Source organism: Hyla sarda, unplaced genomic scaffold, assembly GCF_029499605.1.
Source record: "Hyla sarda isolate aHylSar1 unplaced genomic scaffold, aHylSar1.hap1 scaffold_387, whole genome shotgun sequence".
In the NCBI taxonomy this organism is placed as follows: domain Eukaryota; kingdom Metazoa; phylum Chordata; class Amphibia; order Anura; family Hylidae; genus Hyla; species Hyla sarda.
This window is the reverse complement of record NW_026610406.1, coordinates 145303-162124: the sequence shown is the minus strand read 5'-3', so window position 1 is coordinate 162124 and position 16822 is coordinate 145303. Positions and strand designations below refer to the sequence as shown.

The window sequence follows — 16822 nt, the reverse complement described above, 5'->3', positions numbered from 1 at the left end:
GTAGTTCTGAGGGTTCTAGATGGATGCAACAATCTCCTGTTGCTTCTATGAAGGCCATAATAGACGACATCACCAAACAGCTCCATAGTCACATACACAGCAAAGGAGAGATGTTGTTTACACCTAGTGATGTCAGTGGTATTGAGTGACATCACAGCACAGTGCTAAGGCTCCTGGGCCTGGACACAGCAGCGGCTGCAATATCTCAACGGAGAATACGTTTATATATATGTGTGTGTGTGCGCGTATATATATATATATATATATATATATATATATATATATTTCTCCGCCGAAATCACTTTTAAACCCATTTCCACCTTTTTTTCCCTTCTCTTCCTCTTACTTATTTTTCACGTTTTTTTACGTTTTTCTCCTTTTCGCCTCTTTTCTGGGCGTATTATTCTTCTTTTTCTTCTTTTTTTTCGTCTAATGCATACCCCATCAGTGCAGCAATGCTTATTCAATACCGCCAGCAGATGGAGACACTGGGGGATAATTTTCTAAGGATTTATACTGATTTTTCCTGTCTGAATTTGTCGCACAGAAAGTTGCAGGCCAAATATGTGTGACATTTCTGCGACTTTAGCTTCTAGAGCATTTTTACAACATTATACATAGGTGCTGAATACATAAAAAGCGACTGTTCAGCGACAGACAAGTCGCATCGGCTGAAAGTAGGCCAGAATGTCAGTCCATGTTGGAGCAGGTTTAGATACAGTCTAAAGTATAGATCTCAAAGTCTGTGCACAGAATTTAGCAAGGGCCTCGCACCTTCTGATGCATCAGGTAGGTGCACAATAGCATAGCCTAACCCTCTGTACTTTGGTCTATATTGATGCGGGACATAGACAGCCAGCTGATGACCAATCCATTAGTGCAATGGATGGCTGGAAGCATTTGTCTTTGCCTTTGCAATACCACAGAAGCAATGCATGGTCAATGTACAGCAATGACACACCTGTGTGAACAGCCAGGAGACCCCCCCCCCCCCCCATGTTATGTTACATAGTTACATAGTTAGTACGGTCGAAAAAAGACATATGTCCATCAAGTTCAACCAGGGAATTAAGGGGTAGGGGTGTGGCGCGATATTGGGGAAGGGATGAGATTTTATATTTCTTCATAAGCATTAATCTTATTTTGTCAATTAGGAACATTCAGCACCCACCCGCTATCAAGGCAGCTGCCTATCATGTCATGCCCTACCTGCACAGGTGTGCTGGCTACTCAAATGATCCAATTAAGGAGGCCATTTAGTCAGCAGCAGCAGAAGTCCTGTGCCTGGACGCTCCAACAGCGGCCAGACACAAGCAGAAGCAGAAGCAGCAGAAGCAGCAGCAGCACCACCTTTTGTTTTTTGGCTGCAGCAGCAGCAAGGCCCACAGGGCTGGCTAGCTGGCTAGCCAGCAAGCAGGTAGCAATGAAAGTAGGAATCTTTCTTTTTAACCCTGTAAGGGGGTGGTGCACTGTACCCGAAGATACTGCCATATCGGGTCAATGCATAGGGCGACGGAAGCAAGCTTCGAAATCGGCCCCCGTTCTCAAAAATCCATTTAATATATGGTCCCCAGATAGGGGACGTATCAGATATTAAACTGATAAGAACAGATACTACACTTGATCTTAGCCAAAAGGCCGAGAAGCGATAACCGTGAAAGGGGCGGGCCCAACAAGGTGCCCTTCATGGGCACTATCACTGCTTGCTGTCAGGGAGGCTGCCAGACAATTTTCCATGCACACTCTGGGCTGGGGGGCAGTCAACCACCAGTACACACAGCAGAACCTAAACCCATACCATTATTGCTAAGCAGCAAGACAGGGGCCCATTGCACTCCCACGGGGCCTTTTTAAATGCAATCCATAACCCGGATTTGCCAGGAACCCTTCTTACTCCTCCTACTTGCATGTGACACTGGGCTTAGGATCTGCATAGGAAACACACACACAAGCACACACCTACCTTTGTTGCCTGCAGATGCCTCCTTGGCTGTCCCCAAACGGTATCAAACCAACACCCACGGGAAGCTGTAAGCATAGAGGACATGCCTGCACCCCATTGGACTTACCTGTGTGGGTTAAATCCGGGTTATTTGACAACCTATGGCGGTGATGGTTCTGCTCAGGCAGAGCAGTGCTGATGCTCCTCATAAAGCTGTCGCTGCTGTGAAGGTTCTAGGTGACATCACAAATCCCTATGGTTACATACACAACAAAGCTGGGTTGTTGTTGTTTACACTCTGCAAGGCCTGTGGAAGTGAGTGACATCATAGCACTGTAGTTCTGAGGGTTCTAGATGGATGCAAATCTCCTGTTGCTTCTATGAAGGCCATAATAGACGACATCACCAAACAGCTCCATAGTCACATACACAGCAAAGGAGAGATGTTGTTTACACCTAGTGATGTCAGTGGTATTGAGTGACATCACAGCACAGTGCTAAGGCTCCTGGGCCTGGACACAGCAGCGGCTGCAATATCTCAACGGAGAATACGTTTATATATATGTGTGTGTGTGCGCATATATATATATATATATATATATATATATATATATATATATTTCTCCGCCGAAATCACTTTTAAACCCATTTCCACCTTTTTTTCCCTTCTCTTCCTCTTACTTTTTTTTCACGTTTTTTTACGTTTTTCTCCTTTTCGCCTCTTTTCTGGGCGTATTATTCTTCTTTTTCTTCTTTTTTTTCGTCTAATGCATACCCCATCAGTGCAGCAATGCTTATTCAATACCGCCAGCAGATGGAGACACTGGGGGATAATTTTCTAAGGATTTATACTGATTTTTCCTGTCTGAATTTGTCGCACAGAAAGTTGCAGGCCAAATATGTGTGACATTTCTGCGACTTTAGCTTCTAGAGCATTTTTACAACATTATACATAGGTGCTGAATACATAAAAAGCGACTGTTCAGCGACAGATAAGTCGCATCGGCTGAAAGTAGGCCAGAATGTCAGTCCATGTTGGAGCAGGTTTAGATACAGTCTAAAGTATAGATCTCAAAGTCTGTGCACAGAATTTAGCAAGGGCCTCGCACCTTCTGATGCATCAGGTAGGTGCACAATAGCATAGCCTAACCCTCTGTACTTTGGTCTATATTGATGCGGGACATAGACAGCCAGCTGATGACCAATCCATTAGTGCAATGGATGGCTGGAAGCATTTGTCTTTGCCTTTGCAATACCACAGAAGCAATGCATGGTCAATGTACAGCAATGACACACCTGTGTGAACAGCCAGGAGACCCCCCCCCCCCCCCATGTTATGTTACATAGTTACATAGTTAGTACGGTCGAAAAAAGACATATGTCCATCAAGTTCAACCAGGGAATTAAGGGGTAGGGGTGTGGCGCGATATTGGGGAAGGGATGAGATTTTATATTTCTTCATAAGCATTAATCTTATTTTGTCAATTAGGAACATTCAGCACCCACCCGCTATCAAGGCAGCTGCCTATCATGTCATGCCCTACCTGCACAGGTGTGCTGGCTACTCAAATGATCCAATTAAGGAGGCCATTTAGTCAGCAGCAGCAGAAGTCCTGTGCCTGGACGCTCCAACAGCGGCCAGACACAAGCAGAAGCAGAAGCAGCAGAAGCAGCAGCAGCACCACCTTTTGTTTTTTGGCTGCAGCAGCAGCAAGGCCCACAGGGCTGGCTAGCTGGCTAGCCAGCAAGCAGGTAGCAATGAAAGTAGGAATCTTTCTTTTTAACCCTGTAAGGGGGTGGTGCACTGTACCCGAAGATACTGCCATATCGGGTCAATGCATAGGGCGACGGAAGCAAGCTTCGAAATCGGCCCCCGTTCTCAAAAATCCATTTAATATATGGTCCCCAGATAGGGGACGTATCAGATATTAAACTGATAAGAACAGATACTACACTTGATCTTAGCCAAAAGGCCGAGAAGCGATAACCGTGAAAGGGGCGGGCCCAACAAGGTGCCCTTCATGGGCACTATCACTGCTTGCTGTCAGGGAGGCTGCCAGACAATTTTCCATGCACACTCTGGGCTGGGGGGCAGTCAACCACCAGTACACACAGCAGAACCTAAACCCATACCATTATTGCTAAGCAGCAAGACAGGGGCCCATTGCACTCCCACGGGGCCTTTTTAAATGCAATCCATAACCCGGATTTGCCAGGAACCCTTCTTACTCCTCCTACTTGCATGTGACACTGGGCTTAGGATCTGCATAGGAAACACACACACAAGCACACACCTACCTTTGTTGCCTGCAGATGCCTCCTTGGCTGTCCCCAAACGGTATCAAACCAACACCCACGGGAAGCTGTAAGCATAGAGGACATGCCTGCACCCCATTGGACTTACCTGTGTGGGTTAAATCCGGGTTATTTGACAACCTATGGCGGTGATGGTTCTGCTCAGGCAGAGCAGTGCTGATGCTCCTCATAAAGCTGTCGCTGCTGTGAAGGTTCTAGGTGACATCACAAATCCCTATGGTTACATACACAACAAAGCTGGGTTGTTGTTGTTTACACTCTGCAAGGCCTGTGGAAGTGAGTGACATCATAGCACTGTAGTTCTGAGGGTTCTAGATGGATGCAACAATCTCCTGTTGCTTCTATGAAGGCCATAATAGACGACATCACCAAACAGCTCCATAGTCACATACACAGCAAAGGAGAGATGTTGTTTACACCTAGTGATGTCAGTGGTATTGAGTGACATCACAGCACAGTGCTAAGGCTCCTGGGCCTGGACACAGCAGCGGCTGCAATATCTCAACGGAGAATACGTTTATATATATGTGTGTGTGTGCGCGTATATATATATATATATATATATATATATATATATATATATATATTTCTCCGCCGAAATCACTTTTAAACCCATTTCCACCTTTTTTTCCCTTCTCTTCCTCTTACTTATTTTTCACGTTTTTTTACGTTTTTCTCCTTTTCGCCTCTTTTCTGGGCGTATTATTCTTCTTTTTCTTCTTTTTTTTCGTCTAATGCATACCCCATCAGTGCAGCAATGCTTATTCAATACCGCCAGCAGATGGAGACACTGGGGGATAATTTTCTAAGGATTTATACTGATTTTTCCTGTCTGAATTTGTCGCACAGAAAGTTGCAGGCCAAATATGTGTGACATTTCTGCGACTTTAGCTTCTAGAGCATTTTTACAACATTATACATAGGTGCTGAATACATAAAAAGCGACTGTTCAGCGACAGACAAGTCGCATCGGCTGAAAGTAGGCCAGAATGTCAGTCCATGTTGGAGCAGGTTTAGATACAGTCTAAAGTATAGATCTCAAAGTCTGTGCACAGAATTTAGCAAGGGCCTCGCACCTTCTGATGCATCAGGTAGGTGCACAATAGCATAGCCTAACCCTCTGTACTTTGGTCTATATTGATGCGGGACATAGACAGCCAGCTGATGACCAATCCATTAGTGCAATGGATGGCTGGAAGCATTTGTCTTTGCCTTTGCAATACCACAGAAGCAATGCATGGTCAATGTACAGCAATGACACACCTGTGTGAACAGCCAGGAGACCCCCCCCCCCCCCCATGTTATGTTACATAGTTACATAGTTAGTACGGTCGAAAAAAGACATATGTCCATCAAGTTCAACCAGGGAATTAAGGGGTAGGGGTGTGGCGCGATATTGGGGAAGGGATGAGATTTTATATTTCTTCATAAGCATTAATCTTATTTTGTCAATTAGGAACATTCAGCACCCACCCGCTATCAAGGCAGCTGCCTATCATGTCATGCCCTACCTGCACAGGTGTGCTGGCTACTCAAATGATCCAATTAAGGAGGCCATTTAGTCAGCAGCAGCAGAAGTCCTGTGCCTGGACGCTCCAACAGCGGCCAGACACAAGCAGAAGCAGAAGCAGCAGCAGCACCACCTTTTGTTTTTTGGCTGCAGCAGCAGCAAGGCCCACAGGGCTGGCTAGCTGGCTAGCCAGCAAGCAGGTAGCAATGAAAGTAGGAATCTTTCTTTTTAACCCTGTAAGGGGGTGGTGCACTGTACCCGAAGATACTGCCATATCGGGTCAATGCATAGGGCGACGGAAGCAAGCTTCGAAATCGGCCCCCGTTCTCAAAAATCCATTTAATATATGGTCCCCAGATAGGGGACGTATCAGATATTAAACTGATAAGAACAGATACTACACTTGATCTTAGCCAAAAGGCCGAGAAGCGATAACTGTGAAAGGGGCGGGCCCAACAAGGTGCCCTTCATGGGCACTATCACTGCTTGCTGTCAGGGAGGCTGCCAGACAATTTTCCATGCACACTCTGGGCTGGGGGGCAGTCAACCACCAGTACACACAGCAGAACCTAAACCCATACCATTATTGCTAAGCAGCAAGACAGGGGCCCATTGCACTCCCACGGGGCCTTTTTAAATGCAATCCATAACCCGGATTTGCCAGGAACCCTTCTTACTCCTCCTACTTGCATGTGACACTGGGCTTAGGATCTGCATAGGAAACACACACACAAGCACACACCTACCTTTGTTGCCTGCAGATGCCTCCTTGGCTGTCCCCAAACGGTATCAAACCAACACCCACGGGAAGCTGTAAGCATAGAGGACATGCCTGCACCCCATTGGACTTACCTGTGTGGGTTAAATCCGGGTTATTTGACAACCTATGGCGGTGATGGTTCTGCTCAGGCAGAGCAGTGCTGATGCTCCTCATAAAGCTGTCGCTGCTGTGAAGGTTCTAGGTGACATCACAAATCCCTATGGTTACATACACAACAAAGCTGGGTTGTTGTTGTTTACACTCTGCAAGGCCTGTGGAAGTGAGTGACATCATAGCACTGTAGTTCTGAGGGTTCTAGATGGATGCAACAATCTCCTGTTGCTTCTATGAAGGCCATAATAGACGACATCACCAAACAGCTCCATAGTCACATACACAGCAAAGGAGAGATGTTGTTTACACCTAGTGATGTCAGTGGTATTGAGTGACATCACAGCACAGTGCTAAGGCTCCTGGGCCTGGACACAGCAGCGGCTGCAATATCTCAACGGAGAATACGTTTATATATATGTGTGTGTGTGCGCATATATATATATATATATATATATATATATATATATATATATATTTCTCCGCCGAAATCACTTTTAAACCCATTTCCACCTTTTTTTCCCTTCTCTTCCTCTTACTTTTTTTTCACGTTTTTTTACGTTTTTCTCCTTTTCGCCTCTTTTCTGGGCGTATTATTCTTCTTTTTCTTCTTTTTTTTCGTCTAATGCATACCCCATCAGTGCAGCAATGCTTATTCAATACCGCCAGCAGATGGAGACACTGGGGGATAATTTTCTAAGGATTTATACTGATTTTTCCTGTCTGAATTTGTCGCACAGAAAGTTGCAGGCCAAATATGTGTGACATTTCTGCGACTTTAGCTTCTAGAGCATTTTTACAACATTATACATAGGTGCTGAATACATAAAAAGCGACTGTTCAGCGACAGATAAGTCGCATCGGCTGAAAGTAGGCCAGAATGTCAGTCCATGTTGGAGCAGGTTTAGATACAGTCTAAAGTATAGATCTCAAAGTCTGTGCACAGAATTTAGCAAGGGCCTCGCACCTTCTGATGCATCAGGTAGGTGCACAATAGCATAGCCTAACCCTCTGTACTTTGGTCTATATTGATGCGGGACATAGACAGCCAGCTGATGACCAATCCATTAGTGCAATGGATGGCTGGAAGCATTTGTCTTTGCCTTTGCAATACCACAGAAGCAATGCATGGTCAATGTACAGCAATGACACACCTGTGTGAACAGCCAGGAGACCCCCCCCCCCCCCCCCATGTTATGTTACATAGTTACATAGTTAGTACGGTCGAAAAAAGACATATGTCCATCAAGTTCAACCAGGGAATTAAGGGGTAGGGGTGTGGCGCGATATTGGGGAAGGGATGAGATTTTATATTTCTTCATAAGCATTAATCTTATTTTGTCAATTAGGAACATTCAGCACCCACCCGCTATCAAGGCAGCTGCCTATCATGTCATGCCCTACCTGCACAGGTGTGCTGGCTACTCAAATGATCCAATTAAGGAGGCCATTTAGTCAGCAGCAGCAGAAGTCCTGTGCCTGGACGCTCCAACAGCGGCCAGACACAAGCAGAAGCAGAAGCAGCAGAAGCAGCAGCAGCACCACCTTTTGTTTTTTGGCTGCAGCAGCAGCAAGGCCCACAGGGCTGGCTAGCTGGCTAGCCAGCAAGCAGGTAGCAATGAAAGTAGGAATCTTTCTTTTTAACCCTGTAAGGGGGTGGTGCACTGTACCCGAAGATACTGCCATATCGGGTCAATGCATAGGGCGACGGAAGCAAGCTTCGAAATCGGCCCCCGTTCTCAAAAATCCATTTAATATATGGTCCCCAGATAGGGGACGTATCAGATATTAAACTGATAAGAACAGATACTACACTTGATCTTAGCCAAAAGGCCGAGAAGCGATAACCGTGAAAGGGGCGGGCCCAACAAGGTGCCCTTCATGGGCACTATCACTGCTTGCTGTCAGGGAGGCTGCCAGACAATTTTCCATGCACACTCTGGGCTGGGGGGCAGTCAACCACCAGTACACACAGCAGAACCTAAACCCATACCATTATTGCTAAGCAGCAAGACAGGGGCCCATTGCACTCCCACGGGGCCTTTTTAAATGCAATCCATAACCCGGATTTGCCAGGAACCCTTCTTACTCCTCCTACTTGCATGTGACACTGGGCTTAGGATCTGCATAGGAAACACACACACAAGCACACACCTACCTTTGTTGCCTGCAGATGCCTCCTTGGCTGTCCCCAAACGGTATCAAACCAACACCCACGGGAAGCTGTAAGCATAGAGGACATGCCTGCACCCCATTGGACTTACCTGTGTGGGTTAAATCCGGGTTATTTGACAACCTATGGCGGTGATGGTTCTGCTCAGGCAGAGCAGTGCTGATGCTCCTCATAAAGCTGTCGCTGCTGTGAAGGTTCTAGGTGACATCACAAATCCCTATGGTTACATACACAACAAAGCTGGGTTGTTGTTGTTTACACTCTGCAAGGCCTGTGGAAGTGAGTGACATCATAGCACTGTAGTTCTGAGGGTTCTAGATGGATGCAACAATCTCCTGTTGCTTCTATTAAGGCCATAATAGACGACATCACCAAACAGCTCCATAGTCACATACACAGCAAAGGAGAGATGTTGTTTACACCTAGTGATGTCAGTGGTATTGAGTGACATCACAGCACAGTGCTAAGGCTCCTGGGCCTGGACACAGCAGCGGCTGCAATATCTCAACGGAGAATACGTTTATATATATGTGTGTGTGTGCGCGTATGTGTGTGTGTGTGCGCGTATATATATATATATATATATATATATATATATATTTCTCCGCCGAAATCACTTTTAAACCCATTTCCACCTTTTTTTCCCTTCTCTTCCTCTTACTTTTTTTTCACGTTTTTTTACGTTTTTCTCCTTTTCGCCTCTTTTCTGGGCGTATTATTCTTCTTTTTCTTCTTTTTTTTCGTCTAATGCATACCCCATCAGTGCAGCAATGCTTATTCAATACCGCCAGCAGATGGAGACACTGGGGGATAATTTTCTAAGGATTTATACTGATTTTTCCTGTCTGAATTTGTCGCACAGAAAGTTGCAGGCCAAATATGTGTGACATTTCTGCGACTTTAGCTTCTAGAGCATTTTTACAACATTATACATAGGTGCTGAATACATAAAAAGCGACTGTTCAGCGACAGACAAGTCGCATCGGCTGAAAGTAGGCCAGAATGTCAGTCCATGTTGGAGCAGGTTTAGATACAGTCTAAAGTATAGATCTCAAAGTCTGTGCACAGAATTTAGCAAGGGCCTCGCACCTTCTGATGCATCAGGTAGGTGCACAATAGCATAGCCTAACCCTCTGTACTTTGGTCTATATTGATGCGGGACATAGACAGCCAGCTGATGACCAATCCATTAGTGCAATGGATGGCTGGAAGCATTTGTCTTTGCCTTTGCAATACCACAGAAGCAATGCATGGTCAATGTACAGCAATGACACACCTGTGTGAACAGCCAGGAGACCCCCCCCCCCCCCCATGTTATGTTACATAGTTACATAGTTAGTACGGTCGAAAAAAGACATATGTCCATCAAGTTCAACCAGGGAATTAAGGGGTAGGGGTGTGGCGCGATATTGGGGAAGGGATGAGATTTTATATTTCTTCATAAGCATTAATCTTATTTTGTCAATTAGGAACATTCAGCACCCACCCGCTATCAAGGCAGCTGCCTATCATGTCATGCCCTACCTGCACAGGTGTGCTGGCTACTCAAATGATCCAATTAAGGAGGCCATTTAGTCAGCAGCAGCAGAAGTCCTGTGCCTGGACGCTCCAACAGCGGCCAGACACAAGCAGAAGCAGAAGCAGCAGCAGCACCACCTTTTGTTTTTTGGCTGCAGCAGCAGCAAGGCCCACAGGGCTGGCTAGCTGGCTAGCCAGCAAGCAGGTAGCAATGAAAGTAGGAATCTTTCTTTTTAACCCTGTAAGGGGGTGGTGCACTGTACCCGAAGATACTGCCATATCGGGTCAATGCATAGGGCGACGGAAGCAAGCTTCGAAATCGGCCCCCGTTCTCAAAAATCCATTTAATATATGGTCCCCAGATAGGGGACGTATCAGATATTAAACTGATAAGAACAGATACTACACTTGATCTTAGCCAAAAGGCCGAGAAGCGATAACTGTGAAAGGGGCGGGCCCAACAAGGTGCCCTTCATGGGCACTATCACTGCTTGCTGTCAGGGAGGCTGCCAGACAATTTTCCATGCACACTCTGGGCTGGGGGGCAGTCAACCACCAGTACACACAGCAGAACCTAAACCCATACCATTATTGCTAAGCAGCAAGACAGGGGCCCATTGCACTCCCACGGGGCCTTTTTAAATGCAATCCATAACCCGGATTTGCCAGGAACCCTTCTTACTCCTCCTACTTGCATGTGACACTGGGCTTAGGATCTGCATAGGAAACACACACACAAGCACACACCTACCTTTGTTGCCTGCAGATGCCTCCTTGGCTGTCCCCAAACGGTATCAAACCAACACCCACGGGAAGCTGTAAGCATAGAGGACATGCCTGCACCCCATTGGACTTACCTGTGTGGGTTAAATCCGGGTTATTTGACAACCTATGGCGGTGATGGTTCTGCTCAGGCAGAGCAGTGCTGATGCTCCTCATAAAGCTGTCGCTGCTGTGAAGGTTCTAGGTGACATCACAAATCCCTATGGTTACATACACAACAAAGCTGGGTTGTTGTTGTTTACACTCTGCAAGGCCTGTGGAAGTGAGTGACATCATAGCACTGTAGTTCTGAGGGTTCTAGATGGATGCAACAATCTCCTGTTGCTTCTATGAAGGCCATAATAGACGACATCACCAAACAGCTCCATAGTCACATACACAGCAAAGGAGAGATGTTGTTTACACCTAGTGATGTCAGTGGTATTGAGTGACATCACAGCACAGTGCTAAGGCTCCTGGGCCTGGACACAGCAGCGGCTGCAATATCTCAACGGAGAATACGTTTATATATATGTGTGTGTGTGCGCATATATATATATATATATATATATATATATATATATATATATATATTTCTCCGCCGAAATCACTTTTAAACCCATTTCCACCTTTTTTTCCCTTCTCTTCCTCTTACTTTTTTTTCACGTTTTTTTACGTTTTTCTCCTTTTCGCCTCTTTTCTGGGCGTATTATTCTTCTTTTTCTTCTTTTTTTTCGTCTAATGCATACCCCATCAGTGCAGCAATGCTTATTCAATACCGCCAGCAGATGGAGACACTGGGGGATAATTTTCTAAGGATTTATACTGATTTTTCCTGTCTGAATTTGTCGCACAGAAAGTTGCAGGCCAAATATGTGTGACATTTCTGCGACTTTAGCTTCTAGAGCATTTTTACAACATTATACATAGGTGCTGAATACATAAAAAGCGACTGTTCAGCGACAGATAAGTCGCATCGGCTGAAAGTAGGCCAGAATGTCAGTCCATGTTGGAGCAGGTTTAGATACAGTCTAAAGTATAGATCTCAAAGTCTGTGCACAGAATTTAGCAAGGGCCTCGCACCTTCTGATGCATCAGGTAGGTGCACAATAGCATAGCCTAACCCTCTGTACTTTGGTCTATATTGATGCGGGACATAGACAGCCAGCTGATGACCAATCCATTAGTGCAATGGATGGCTGGAAGCATTTGTCTTTGCCTTTGCAATACCACAGAAGCAATGCATGGTCAATGTACAGCAATGACACACCTGTGTGAACAGCCAGGAGACCCCCCCCCCCCCCCCCATGTTATGTTACATAGTTACATAGTTAGTACGGTCGAAAAAAGACATATGTCCATCAAGTTCAACCAGGGAATTAAGGGGTAGGGGTGTGGCGCGATATTGGGGAAGGGATGAGATTTTATATTTCTTCATAAGCATTAATCTTATTTTGTCAATTAGGAACATTCAGCACCCACCCGCTATCAAGGCAGCTGCCTATCATGTCATGCCCTACCTGCACAGGTGTGCTGGCTACTCAAATGATCCAATTAAGGAGGCCATTTAGTCAGCAGCAGCAGAAGTCCTGTGCCTGGACGCTCCAACAGCGGCCAGACACAAGCAGAAGCAGAAGCAGCAGAAGCAGCAGCAGCACCACCTTTTGTTTTTTGGCTGCAGCAGCAGCAAGGCCCACAGGGCTGGCTAGCTGGCTAGCCAGCAAGCAGGTAGCAATGAAAGTAGGAATCTTTCTTTTTAACCCTGTAAGGGGGTGGTGCACTGTACCCGAAGATACTGCCATATCGGGTCAATGCATAGGGCGACGGAAGCAAGCTTCGAAATCGGCCCCCGTTCTCAAAAATCCATTTAATATATGGTCCCCAGATAGGGGACGTATCAGATATTAAACTGATAAGAACAGATACTACACTTGATCTTAGCCAAAAGGCCGAGAAGCGATAACCGTGAAAGGGGCGGGCCCAACAAGGTGCCCTTCATGGGCACTATCACTGCTTGCTGTCAGGGAGGCTGCCAGACAATTTTCCATGCACACTCTGGGCTGGGGGGCAGTCAACCACCAGTACACACAGCAGAACCTAAACCCATACCATTATTGCTAAGCAGCAAGACAGGGGCCCATTGCACTCCCACGGGGCCTTTTTAAATGCAATCCATAACCCGGATTTGCCAGGAACCCTTCTTACTCCTCCTACTTGCATGTGACACTGGGCTTAGGATCTGCATAGGAAACACACACACAAGCACACACCTACCTTTGTTGCCTGCAGATGCCTCCTTGGCTGTCCCCAAACGGTATCAAACCAACACCCACGGGAAGCTGTAAGCATAGAGGACATGCCTGCACCCCATTGGACTTACCTGTGTGGGTTAAATCCGGGTTATTTGACAACCTATGGCGGTGATGGTTCTGCTCAGGCAGAGCAGTGCTGATGCTCCTCATAAAGCTGTCGCTGCTGTGAAGGTTCTAGGTGACATCACAAATCCCTATGGTTACATACACAACAAAGCTGGGTTGTTGTTGTTTACACTCTGCAAGGCCTGTGGAAGTGAGTGACATCATAGCACTGTAGTTCTGAGGGTTCTAGATGGATGCAACAATCTCCTGTTGCTTCTATGAAGGCCATAATAGACGACATCACCAAACAGCTCCATAGTCACATACACAGCAAAGGAGAGATGTTGTTTACACCTAGTGATGTCAGTGGTATTGAGTGACATCACAGCACAGTGCTAAGGCTCCTGGGCCTGGACACAGCAGCGGCTGCAATATCTCAACGGAGAATACGTTTATATATATGTGTGTGTGTGCGCGTATATATATATATATATATATATATATATATTTCTCCGCCGAAATCACTTTTAAACCCATTTCCACCTTTTTTTCCCTTCTCTTCCTCTTACTTTTTTTTCACGTTTTTTTACGTTTTTCTCCTTTTCGCCTCTTTTCTGGGCGTATTATTCTTCTTTTTCTTCTTTTTTTTCGTCTAATGCATACCCCATCAGTGCAGCAATGCTTATTCAATACCGCCAGCAGATGGAGACACTGGGGGATAATTTTCTAAGGATTTATACTGATTTTTCCTGTCTGAATTTGTCGCACAGAAAGTTGCAGGCCAAATATGTGTGACATTTCTGCGACTTTAGCTTCTAGAGCATTTTTACAACATTATACATAGGTGCTGAATACATAAAAAGCGACTGTTCAGCGACAGACAAGTCGCATCGGCTGAAAGTAGGCCAGAATGTCAGTCCATGTTGGAGCAGGTTTAGATACAGTCTAAAGTATAGATCTCAAAGTCTGTGCACAGAATTTAGCAAGGGCCTCGCACCTTCTGATGCATCAGGTAGGTGCACAATAGCATAGCCTAACCCTCTGTACTTTGGTCTATATTGATGCGGGACATAGACAGCCAGCTGATGACCAATCCATTAGTGCAATGGATGGCTGGAAGCATTTGTCTTTGCCTTTGCAATACCACAGAAGCAATGCATGGTCAATGTACAGCAATGACACACCTGTGTGAACAGCCAGGAGACCCCCCCCCCCCCCCATGTTATGTTACATAGTTACATAGTTAGTACGGTCGAAAAAAGACATATGTCCATCAAGTTCAACCAGGGAATTAAGGGGTAGGGGTGTGGCGCGATATTGGGGAAGGGATGAGATTTTATATTTCTTCATAAGCATTAATCTTATTTTGTCAATTAGGAACATTCAGCACCCACCCGCTATCAAGGCAGCTGCCTATCATGTCATGCCCTACCTGCACAGGTGTGCTGGCTACTCAAATGATCCAATTAAGGAGGCCATTTAGTCAGCAGCAGCAGAAGTCCTGTGCCTGGACGCTCCAACAGCGGCCAGACACAAGCAGAAGCAGAAGCAGCAGAAGCAGCAGCAGCAGCACCACCTTTTGTTTTTTGGCTGCAGCAGCAGCAAGGCCCACAGGGCTGGCTAGCTGGCTAGCCAGCAAGCAGGTAGCAATGAAAGTAGGAATCTTTCTTTTTAACCCTGTAAGGGGGTGGTGCACTGTACCCGAAGATACTGCCATATCGGGTCAATGCATAGGGCGACGGAAGCAAGCTTCGAAATCGGCCCCCGTTCTCAAAAATCCATTTAATATATGGTCCCCAGATAGGGGACGTATCAGATATTAAACTGATAAGAACAGATACTACACTTGATCTTAGCCAAAAGGCCGAGAAGCGATAACTGTGAAAGGGGCGGGCCCAACAAGGTGCCCTTCATGGGCACTATCACTGCTTGCTGTCAGGGAGGCTGCCAGACAATTTTCCATGCACACTCTGGGCTGGGGGGCAGTCAACCACCAGTACACACAGCAGAACCTAAACCCATACCATTATTGCTAAGCAGCAAGACAGGGGCCCATTGCACTCCCACGGGGCCTTTTTAAATGCAATCCATAACCCGGATTTGCCAGGAACCCTTCTTACTCCTCCTACTTGCATGTGACACTGGGCTTAGGATCTGCATAGGAAACACACACACAAGCACACACCTACCTTTGTTGCCTGCAGATGCCTCCTTGGCTGTCCCCAAACGGTATCAAACCAACACCCACGGGAAGCTGTAAGCATAGAGGACATGCCTGCACCCCATTGGACTTACCTGTGTGGGTTAAATCCGGGTTATTTGACAACCTATGGCGGTGATGGTTCTGCTCAGGCAGAGCAGTGCTGATGCTCCTCATAAAGCTGTCGCTGCTGTGAAGGTTCTAGGTGACATCACAAATCCCTATGGTTACATACACAACAAAGCTGGGTTGTTGTTGTTTACACTCTGCAAGGCCTGTGGAAGTGAGTGACATCATAGCACTGTAGTTCTGAGGGTTCTAGATGGATGCAACAATCTCCTGTTGCTTCTATGAAGGCCATAATAGACGACATCACCAAACAGCTCCATAGTCACATACACAGCAAAGGAGAGATGTTGTTTACACCTAGTGATGTCAGTGGTATTGAGTGACATCACAGCACAGTGCTAAGGCTCCTGGGCCTGGACACAGCAGCGGCTGCAATATCTCAACGGAGAATACGTTTATATATATGTGTGTGTGTGCGCGTATATATATATATATATATATATATATATATATATATATATTTCTCCGCCGAAATCACTTTTAAACCCATTTCCACCTTTTTTTCCCTTCTCTTCCTCTTACTTTTTTTTCACGTTTTTTTACGTTTTTCTCCTTTTCGCCTCTTTTCTGGGCGTATTATTCTTCTTTTTCTTCTTTTTTTTCGTCTAATGCATACCCCATCAGTGCAGCAATGCTTATTCAATACCGCCAGCAGATGGAGACACTGGGGGATAATTTTCTAAGGATTTATACTGATTTTTCCTGTCTGAATTTGTCGCACAGAAAGTTGCAGGCCAAATATGTGTGACATTTCTGCGACTTTAGCTTCTAGAGCATTTTTACAACATTATACATAGGTGCTGAATACATAAAAAGCGACTGTTCAGCGACAGACAAGTCGCATCGGCTGAAAGTAGGCCAGAATGTCAGTCCATGTTGGAGCAGGTTTAGATACAGTCTAAAGTATAGATCTCAAAGTCTGTGCACAGAATTTAGCAAGGGCCTCGCACCTTCTGATGCATCAGGTAGGTGCACAATAGCATAGCCTAACCCTCTGTACTTTGGTCTATATTGATGCGGGACATAGACAGCCAGCTGATGACC

General features: G+C 45.8%; 7 non-coding genes across 7 annotated transcripts; all 7 read right to left on the bottom strand.

Moving 5' to 3' along the window:
* Positions 1–1459: 1459 nt before the first annotated feature.
* On the bottom strand, positions 1460–1650 carry LOC130332675 (U2 spliceosomal RNA). Its single transcript, XR_008875266.1, has one exon. It is a non-coding gene; the product is annotated as a U2 spliceosomal RNA (small nuclear RNA).
* A 2086-nt stretch (positions 1651–3736) lies between these two features.
* Positions 3737–3927, bottom strand: LOC130332674 (U2 spliceosomal RNA). The gene has a single exon (XR_008875265.1). It is a non-coding gene; the product is annotated as a U2 spliceosomal RNA (small nuclear RNA).
* A 2083-nt stretch (positions 3928–6010) lies between these two features.
* On the bottom strand, positions 6011–6201 carry LOC130332673 (U2 spliceosomal RNA). Its single transcript, XR_008875264.1, has one exon. It is a non-coding gene; the product is annotated as a U2 spliceosomal RNA (small nuclear RNA).
* Positions 6202–8293: 2092 nt separating this feature from the next.
* LOC130332672 (U2 spliceosomal RNA) lies at positions 8294–8484 on the bottom strand. The gene has a single exon (XR_008875263.1). It is a non-coding gene; the product is annotated as a U2 spliceosomal RNA (small nuclear RNA).
* Positions 8485–10577: 2093 nt separating this feature from the next.
* LOC130332670 (U2 spliceosomal RNA) lies at positions 10578–10768 on the bottom strand. Its single transcript, XR_008875262.1, has one exon. It is a non-coding gene; the product is annotated as a U2 spliceosomal RNA (small nuclear RNA).
* A 2094-nt stretch (positions 10769–12862) lies between these two features.
* On the bottom strand, positions 12863–13053 carry LOC130332668 (U2 spliceosomal RNA). The gene has a single exon (XR_008875260.1). It is a non-coding gene; the product is annotated as a U2 spliceosomal RNA (small nuclear RNA).
* A 2081-nt stretch (positions 13054–15134) lies between these two features.
* LOC130332667 (U2 spliceosomal RNA) lies at positions 15135–15325 on the bottom strand. Its single transcript, XR_008875259.1, has one exon. It is a non-coding gene; the product is annotated as a U2 spliceosomal RNA (small nuclear RNA).
* Positions 15326–16822: the final 1497 nt, after the last annotated feature.